The sequence below is a fragment of the Cygnus olor genome, chromosome 3, assembly GCF_009769625.2.
Source record: "Cygnus olor isolate bCygOlo1 chromosome 3, bCygOlo1.pri.v2, whole genome shotgun sequence".
Lineage (NCBI taxonomy): Eukaryota > Metazoa > Chordata > Aves > Anseriformes > Anatidae > Cygnus > Cygnus olor.
In genome coordinates, this window is record NC_049171.1 from 84,768,948 (window position 1) to 84,779,405 (window position 10,458).

At 39.6% G+C, this 10,458-nt stretch overlaps 1 protein-coding gene across 6 annotated transcripts in view; it reads right to left on the reverse strand.

The window, feature by feature from the left end:
• Positions 1-10,458, reverse strand: part of SMYD3 (SET and MYND domain containing 3) — a 384,781-nt gene that overhangs the window by 250,730 nt on the left and 123,593 nt on the right. The gene's annotated exons all lie outside the window — the stretch shown is intronic.

The window sequence follows — 10,458 nt, forward strand, 5'->3', positions numbered from 1 at the left end:
TGATTAGTACAACACTTAAACCACACCTGCCAAACTGCTTAACTGAGAATAAAGAAAAGATAGATATTATGCAACACAAGGGAAACTAGAAGAACTATTCTACAGGACAAAAAAACAAGGTCAGGATTACTATTAGAAGAAATCAAATTCAATGCCCACTTAATAAGTATTTTTCATATTTGATGTTTATAAAAACATCTGCACAGTTAGTTTTTATGAGTGTATAATTGTGACTTGATGGACAAGTTAATAATCACAGAGCATTGGCCCTTATGTGGCTCCTCAGAAAACTACGTTTTTTGTTTGGAAAACTGCAGCTATACTGTAAACTCATTTCTTCATAGAACACACACTTTTCTTCACAGTATACAGATGGTATTATTGCGTAAACTTATTTAAGAGGTCAAACCCATTCCTCTTGAGCTGCATAAGCTTTAAAAATACCCATCACCAGAGAAAATTTCCACTTTGAAACACTTGAATTTGCAGGCAAAGCCATTTTGTGTTTACAGCTTGCATTATTACCGCTAACTTTTCAAAAACCTACAAATGAGCAAAAATGTAGTGCTCTTTTCACCACCCCCAGTGATAGTGACCTTCTGAAACAAGTGCTTTTGCATGCGTTTGGCCTTCTGCAGCTGAGGTCTTCTGGAAGGAACTCACCTCATTTTAACACACTGAACATGAATCTTCAAGTGACTAACCCAGACAGACTGCTCTCTTGGTCTTTCTTGGGAATGAAATGTATTTAATTTTTAACTGTAAAAGTAAACAACTAAGCATGCACAATCTGGGAGCTCAGTATAAATGACAAAAACATATGTTACACAAGCATAAGTCATATTTCTCTATGCACTCTGGTTATTTTCTTTCTAAGCACTAATACAGTCCTCTGAACAACAACGAAGTCTCCTGTAAGACCAAAGCCACACAATGATCCTAACTAGCTGCTTGGGCTGAAGTACTCTGAGGACTGAGGCCTTGCAGATGCTACCAGCCCCCAGAGCATGGTACCAGGAAGACCTGGGCTCTGCTTTCAACCATGTAGCTTTTCACAGAGAAGTTTCCACACCTGCAGAATGGAAAAAACATCATTTTTCTATACAAGTGACTTTGTGACCAACAGGTGGAAACGTACACGTAGCCGACACAAGCTTATTTTCTCTGAAGTGCCATACTTTGTGGAACCCAATTCATACTACTCGTTCCTGGAGGATGTGAGACCCAAATTGCTTCAAACATCCACGTTGCTCAGCGAGCGCGCATCCCAAGATGTGTTGCTTGGCAACTGGGAGCAAGGAGGGGATTTCCATTCAACTATAAATTCATAGAAACCTCCCCACGATCTTCTAACATTTTCTGCTTTAATGGCTCTATAAATGTTTTTATTTACTTACTGACTTTGTACCTACCATGTCATGTTTCGTGATCTGCTTCAGTCAGGAAAAAAAAACGAGCAGCCAGGAAAGGTCAGATTACGAAGCACAAAAAGGTTCAGAGACTTGCTTGATGTAGAAATACTCTTTGACAGCTCGTTGAGTTTATTTACTACACCCTTTTCTTCTGCCTTTTCAGAATCTATTTTAGCTGCCCCATGGGAGCCTGAAGCCATTAGCCTGAATTATCATTCTGAATGCAAACTGCACAAGGTAACACCAAATTGTGAAGGCTTTGATTCCTGTCATTATTGTGGTGCTTCTCCTCTAGAGAGGTTACAGGTCTGTTACTCCTTTGTATATTCACAGCAATGATTTTCACTATGCCTGACATTACGGTGTTCATTTATCATGTGTGTAATAGCTGAGTACCAGAATACGTACCGTAGAGCATGTGTCAACACACAGAAAAGAAATGAGTATCTGAGATATTAAACAGGCTATGCAAATGAGGGAACAGATCAATCAAATGTGGAGCAAAGAAAGCTGGCAGAGCCTTTTTTTTTCCCTAGGTTTTAGCAAATTCCACTGCAAACCACACTGAAATGAGAGCAGAGTTTTGATTTTAAAGGCTTTTACTGAAGATGCTGAGCCAAAAAGTCAAGAACTTGCTGGTGACTAATAGGGAACATTAAAGCACCCTTCCGCCCTCATTACAAAACCAACTGTCTTTGCTAACAACAACAACAACAACAAATCAAATGAATTGATAAAACCCTGGTGCCCCTATATGCTTCCCTTCTTCCCCCATGTCCTGACACCCTTTTACCAGGTCTGCATCTCCACCTGAAAACCTCCTGTCCCACTGCCAGCCCCCCAAAACAGCATTTTCTCCAACTGCTGCAGCTGCGCTCACCTCTCCATCTTCCATGTCACACACATTGCTCATGTGTATTCAGACTGTAAGCAATTTCTTAAGCTCCTGCATCCATCCTCGCCCTCCCCTATATTAATTCTTAAAGGGAAAAATGATTTTGTTATCTTCCAGACCCAGACGTTTCACCTGACAGCAGCGAGTGGAGAAAGTGGTTAAACAAATGGTGACAGAGCAAAACCAAGCACAGGGAAGCACCAGATAGAAGAATGTACCTGTACTGACACAAAAGTACACGCATCTGTTATTTCCTGCCACTGCCTGGACCATTATGCCTCGTGTTGACCCTAATGGCAGAAAGGCGAGAAGCAGCAGAGCTTTGCTCTGCAGAGCCCTCTGCACATTAGTGACCTGTGCTCCGTGAGCTCCAAGATCAAATGTAGTTCCAACAAGAGCAAATCCTGGATTTTTTCTTCTGTGGCTGTCTGTTTAAGGGGTGAACAAACATAATACAGCATTTTATCCCAGGACAGGAATTTGCACCAAACCAGCAATACAGTAGGATGAGAGATGGACTTTTGATCCCTCCAGAAGCTACTGGAGACTTGACTTCAGTTTAGCACTGTCTGTGTTAATACTAGTTTTCATCCTCTTAAGACATACACTACTTGTGCAGTTCCCATGGCAGAAGTACTGGGGCACATACTATGAAAATAATAGTGAATAGACATGGCTATAATTAAAAACTACAGTATGTGGAAGTCTAAGATGAGATTGATTAGTAAATACACAGCTCTTTTTAAAACGTACTTTGGAGTCATGTCTAAATTCTTCGACAGAGCTGGCTGCTTCACCTTTTGGTTATCTTTCAGCCAATGGATCATTCTCTTGCTTCTAATTTCTTTGAGAGCCTTAAATGAGAAACTTCCCCTGTACACACTTGCAGAGACCATTTGGGAATTCCACCACCTTCTGAAGCACCGCTTCTCTTTACAAACGTTGTGTTGGCTCTTCTTCCATATGGCCTATAAAGCCCTATAAATTATGGGCCACGTGTCCATAAAGAATTCCATTCCCTACTAAAGTTCCTATCTACTTTCTCCAAAATTCTCATCTGTGATTTACCTTTTTTTTTTTTTTTCCCTCTCCATTTTTAACTAGCATGGCATTAGACTCTTGAAGTTGCCAGGGATCAAAGTAGTTTTACACAAGCTGCAGAACAAGTGATTCAGCTATTACTTCATGTTCTTAGTAATGAGGTCCTGTTAATTTTGCTTATCTGATCTACAACTTCTACCAGCTCTTCAAACTGAAGAAGATCTTTCAGAATGCCCTGCACCTAATGCTTTCTAGCATGTTTTTCAAAATGCTAAGGAAAATTTTGCATAGAACAGCCACACAGCATCTAAAAGTACATTATATATATGTACTTCTCAAGCAAAGACATACATAAACATATACGAGAGTCAAAAACGCTCAGAACTGATGGAGAGTCCTATACTGAGACAAAGACTAATAACAAATCAATTTTGGCAAAGACACAGGGTAGCACTAATACCTCAAAGACACTTTTTTCTTTGATCAAGAAAAGAGACTTACAGAGAGAATAGCAGAAACACTTCGGCAGCACATGAAGTGGCTGAAACAGAAATCTAAAAGTTATTCCTCCTGAACAAATGCTTAGCAAATATCTACTTGTCTCTGTAGGCAGCCCCACCATGTTCTTGTCTCCTCACTTGAGACAGGATTGCGACTTGGAGTAAGTCCCCCAGGGGTGCTAAGGCTTCACTCTCAGACGGGTGAAGGACATAGACAGATAGGAACAGATGGGTAAGGTCAGACAGATGATGGATTTTACCCCTCCGAACTAGTCAGCCATCATGGCTAGGATGGCTGGGGAGGGGTTGCAATGTGAGGCTGCTGTAGACCAAGAGCAAACTACTACACAAGTGGACTGCAAGAGAAAATGGGACAAGGTCATACCTCAGAGGGGTGCCTCAGTGGCAACGCTGCTCCTGCAGGCTTTTGCTGCTCTAGTGACATTTAGGAGCTATACTGACTTCCAGCTGTGCTCACAAACAAAACATAGCCCTTCATTTTGCAATAAACCTATGTTCAGAGACCTACATTCATTTAATGAGTATTAATCTGTTCACAAAGCTGACAGTTGAATTTCCTCTTCAATCTACATTATATTGTGTGTCACATGTTAGTTTCTGGGGACAACAGCAAAAAAGAGCAACCGTTATTGAAAAACAAAAAACAATTAATGATGAGGTTGACATGGAAGAAAGTTGTTTCTCATCAGTAATTGCTTCCCCCTGGGTTTGCCAAAGTTTACAAATGAAAGCTTTTTCTTCATATATGACTTGACCTATCATGGATTATAGCTGCAGCTACCACTTCTAGTCCTCCCTGTACACAGAAAAAGAGACTTGCTATATCAATTTTGTACTGTAATTAAATAATTTCAGATGGCATATTATTTATTCTGCCTCACCTGCAGCTCTCCTGGCATTTATACATCTCCAAATATTAGCAGGCAATTAAAAATCTGTTATTAACAACATTAATATCCTAAGAGCTTGTTTGATACAAGAAAGACACAGCAGCGAACTGCTTGAGTGCAAAGATTAATTTTTTATTTAATTATTTTTCCCATTATCTAGCACCTTGCATTCTTTGTCCATAATCAAGGCTCTCAATGACTCCAGGAAGAAAAAAAAAAAACAATAATAATCAATGATGAGCTAGATTTATCACTAATCTAGTTCTGACTATCATAAGGATACCAAAGAGTAAAGCAAAATTATTAAAAAGAGGTGAATAGAATTAATTTAGTCATTTTACAATTTCAATTTTTCTCAAAAAAAAAATAGAATTTCAAATAAATCACAGTTTTCCACCCAAAGCAACTTGATGAGTAACTAGGACCTGTTGCACTACAGGGAAATAAAGCTATGTACATATATGTCTGTTTTTCCCCCTCAACAGAAGAAATAAATTAACAGCATCAGGAAAATGGGATTTTACAATGAGTTGGTATTTATCACACTAAACCACTCAGACTTCTTGCTCAGCTGGAACCATGCACATTCCCAGATGGTGTATTGGATTATAATTTCACAAAACGAGTTTACTCTCACAACAGTTTCTCTTGCAATTTCCTCTGAAAAGTCATCTAAATACTTCCACAGTCTCTGTTCCTGCTCCCTGTGGTGTCTCCTATATCTTTTCTATATGGCATTATTTTATTTTGCTATCAGGGAATAATAATAATTATATCTAGAAAAAATTCTATTGAGCTACTTCTATGGGATTGGTATCTTTTATTGCTTCATTATAATATTTATATTAAGCTATTAAGCTATTTATACGTGGTTTCTTTTTTTCTTTTTCCTTTTTTTTTCTCCTTATCCAGTAATTTTCACACAGTTCATTTTCTCTATACCTGATATCTTTAAGAACCAAACTGTGACCTGGCATGTTTTCCCATGGCCCTTTCTGAAGGGTAATTAAAAGTAAAAAAATGTTTCTACATGGACACCTGGGTGATCCAAGATTTAATCTATTAGCAGAAATTAGATCTCAGGCTATTCAACATGTATAAATATACCAGCTGTGAAGGAAACACAACACCTCCCCTGCAGGAGAGCCGCACAAAGCCTAGAAGGGCAGCTGACTCCAGGTTTTAGGATCGCAGCACCACACTGACCTGTGCAAAGTTGGCACGAACCGGGGTATGGAAGAAGCTTGTCACTGGTGTCCCCCGAGACCACCACCCAGGGATGCAGAGTACCAGAAATGGCTGGAAGCTGAGGTGCCCCCCCTTCTCAGCACCTTAGGAGGAAGAAGGTCACCTCCTTCCTGAGCTCTGGGCTGGGCACACGGTCATGCCAGGGCAGTGCCCTAATGCCCAACTGCACGTGCCCGAGCACGAGGCTTGCAGCGATACCACGATGTTTCTGGAGCAACAGGTTGGAGCTGGTTCAGGATCTACCTCCAATCACACAAGAAACCGGGCATCCAACTGGATTTGAGAAATAGGAGAGGGCACTCCATTAACCTGTCTTAGAAATTTCTCAGAGGGATCACCCACAGAAGCATCCGCCTGAAGCTTCTAAGGCTGAGGGAATGTGCTGATGGATACTTTTTCAGAGATAAAACAGAACATTTGTTTCCTTGCCTTATATGGACTCACGTTAAAAGTACCAGAGAAAACTAAATTATCGGGTTACGCTGCTCAGAGCACAATGCAACATTAGCAGAGGGCATTATGTAGCTTTAGGGCTTGTCAATGGTATTATACAATCCAGCATCTGAGGATTTATATTATATCCTCCCTTTGTTTGAAAATGAAGGCTTCTCTCTGATTTATTGATTTTGTTTGTGCAAGTGGAAGGCAGCATGTGGGTAGTCTCCAGTAGACGATGTTACAGCTCTGATTAGGTCATCATCACCTGGAAAAGTGGAATGTGGCTTGTTCATTAAAACCTGATACTCTTTGCACATTCAAGAAGTTTAAAAACAGCATGGTTCACTGTGCACATTCCTATGAGGTATCTCAAGTAACAGATGACACAGCTAGCACATAACACAGCTGTTATAGCGTTGCAGTGACACCATTGCTACTGTAGACATCTAAAATCATTGAAAGGCAACTCATTTTTGTAATGTGCATGGGTGAAATGAAGATAGCTTAGAGAACCACAATTTCTGAGAGGCATGACGCTTGAAGGGAATATGGTCATATACTCTAATTCTGCTAGATGAAGGCAAGTAAATTTGATATCATACTAAGCTTCTCTTGAGCTTGTAATCACTGTGAGGATGCCTACTGCTTCTAACCACCGAGGGAATCCTCTAGGTTGTTAAATCAAACATCATTATCAGTTAGTTAAAGAAATACTTAAAGTTTGCTTGGCTTTTAATGTCAAATTTGTGCAGTCCCTCAGATGGTTTAGTATACACTACATTCTAGGGAATAAAGAAAAAGTATCAGGAAAAACTACCAAAAATAACACAGCTGTGTTGTCCTCTCTAGTCCCATGGATTCAGTAGACTGTGAAAAATGAACAAAAAAAATCACCTATGCACATTACTTTTCAAACGACTTTTCAAGAATCTACAATCTTAACAAAAATGACAGTAATTACTGCTCCACTGTAATCTCTATTGTCCACAACTTATCTTCCTGGACAAGGAAATGAGAAAATAATGTAGCAATGTTTAAATTAATAGGCTATATACCTGTTCACTATGTGCTCTTCTTGCAAAATCCTGCATGCAGTTTAGCTGTTTAAGCTGTCATTGGAATTGACAGGGTGATCAAAGCATCTGGAATGCAATGATAGCTGTTTTCTCTTTCTTACTGTCTTATCAGAGCTCCAGTGACTCATCTGTAACACCTCTTCATTCACTTCTCCATCGTTTACTCTTTCTGACATTTCATTTTGATTACTTCATGCAACAGGTTAACCTTCAAAAAAAGGCTAATGAATAAATAAATTAAACAATGGGGAAAGTTGTTTGAGATTCAGAAATCTGATGTTTAGTAAAAATTGGTAAATTTACTAACCAGTAAACAGATAAAGTTACTTTCAGTTAATAACTGAATGAAGTTCTTTGGGATTTTTTTTATTCCCACACGTACAAAAATGCATTTCATGTGTCCTAGATAGGAGATTTTACCAGTAGCAGTAGTTCGGTCCATAAAGGCTGCCTACTAGAACCAGTGTATATGTATATATACGTACATAAATATATTTATATACCTATACACACACATATACGCATGCACACACACACAGAAATATATGTGTATTTACATACATACATAGACACACACACCTTCAGAGAGCTATATATACTCGACAGTTTAATCAAAGCACAAGAGGAGACCAAATATATACAGATTTGTAATCCGAAGATCAGATGCTGACCTGGCAAGTAACTCCTTTTTCTTTGGCTGTTTGTGAACATATGCTCTCCTTGGATGCAAGTTATATGTGAGACTATATCACATTCACAAAGTAATGTGTCATTCACAAGTTATAGTCGTTTCATATCTAAGCACTTCTGGAACAGGGCTGAATCCAAAACATTAATGCATTAAAAACATTAATTTTCCTGTAGGAAAATTCACTGGAGAGACAGTTTAGCACACTAGAAGATATCTCCCAGGATACTTTCCAAAATTATTCTGTTATTTGCTAAATGGGCAAAGCAATAGCTTATGCTCCCAGTGAATTTCCCATTAAGACCAAGAGGTGAGAAGGAGAAACATGCATGCTGTGGCTATGTAGTCATCACAGAAGCAGACACAGCTTTGCCCTTCCATCTCAAGCCCCATCTTGATTTCAGGGATGCATAGCAGGGCTGACTGGGACAACGTATTCTTCAATAAGAAAACAAAACACAATGGAAATAGTGACGAATACTGACACAGGTAGAATTTCTGGTGACACTGAAGATCCTTCAAGCACCTTGAAGCACTCCATAACCTGGAGCTGGGGCATACAGCTGGGCAACTGTGGTGGGGCCAGAAGGGCAGGCAGCCAGGGATGTAGAGCTGGTCACACACTACCCTGCTGCTCTGTCTTCACCATGCCAATTTCTCTAAGGACTACCTTACCTCAAACCCTGAAGATATATCCGGTTACAATAGGAAGAAAATCATTAATGTTAAAGAATTTTGGTTTATGTAAGACAGAAGTGCCCATCTCATCCATCCATTTCCAGTGCAGGAGGATGCTGCACACAGCACTGGTTGTGCCACCAGAGACGAGAGGTTTTTTTATTTCACCCAGAATGGAGTGGAGCAAGCATGTAACATCCACAAATGTAGCTGCAGAAGACATCTGTATCAGGATATTGACATTCCTCTCAGCAACAAGGTAAGAGTCCACAAAAAAAAGCATTTTCTGGTCCTATTTCCCGTAATCGCAGCTCAGAAATGATAGCTGTTTATCAGAAAGCTGACTCTTGCACGACTTTGGCTGCCCGTGGATAACAAGCTCAGTATCACCAAGCACACTTTTCTTCTCACTATCTCTCTCATACACTTAGATTTTATTTTTCTTTTTGCACTGTGTTTTGCATTCTTACTGATAGAGTTCTTTCTACTAGGAAATGTTTGATTACATCTGTCTTGCTGTTCAGAGTTTTCTTAAATTCCATATGGATCCTTTTGGCTCGTGATTCTTGAATTTACCATTTCTATAAATCACAAATTCAGAGATCCATAAACATCCTTACTTGATAGACAGTGGATTATGTTACCTCTCACTTCCCTCTGTTATATTACATATTGTCAAATCAGATTTCACATTATGTCACAGCTACTATTTCCAAATGGTTAATGGAAAATTACACAGATGGGCAATTATTTTAAGGCCTGAATACCTGCCAACAATTGTAGTGGCATTAAGCCGATCCTCAAATCCCACAAAACCAAAACATAAGACAACAGTGAATGAAAATTACATTAATTTTTATGGATGGCAGAATTAAAATGCCATCCAAACGTCACCTAGAGAAGTGGGAAGCGTCTCTCTTTCCACGTCCACTAGGTTGACAGCAGAACGACCGATGACATTCCTCTCTTAACTATCTCTTATCCCATACACTGAAATTTAGACTACAAAATCTGAGCATTTCACTTAAGCTACCAGAAATCTGCTCATGTACCATGTCCTCCTGCTGTTACCAGCACACATCGACTCTTTATCCCACCACTGTTACTGCTGCTGTAAGGGTGCAACAAGCTCTCACCTTCACAAGAGCCCTAGGCAAAACTGAGGACAAAACCACCAAGCTTACATCCATGTCCATCACGGACAAAGATAACAGTACATGCACAAGAGCTGACATAAGCATATGAAGTCATCCAGCAGCCAACCAAGCCTGGCACTGATAAAATCACTTGCTGCCTTCTCCTCTCTACACTAAAAGCCCCACAAAGTTTTTAATCAATTTTCCAAACATTCTTAAACAAACCCCCACAGGCCCTGAAAAACATACATCATGAATTACTTATTGGTCTGAATGGGATGAAACAAAACAGTGATAATAAGGCAGCAACTTAATAAGATAATAAGACAGCAACCTAACCCAGGCTTTCAACAGTAAGCATTGGCATAAAGTGGTCCATGTTTCAAGGACCTCGAGTCTGATTTCCTAAGGAATTGTTTACAAAGAGACATGAAC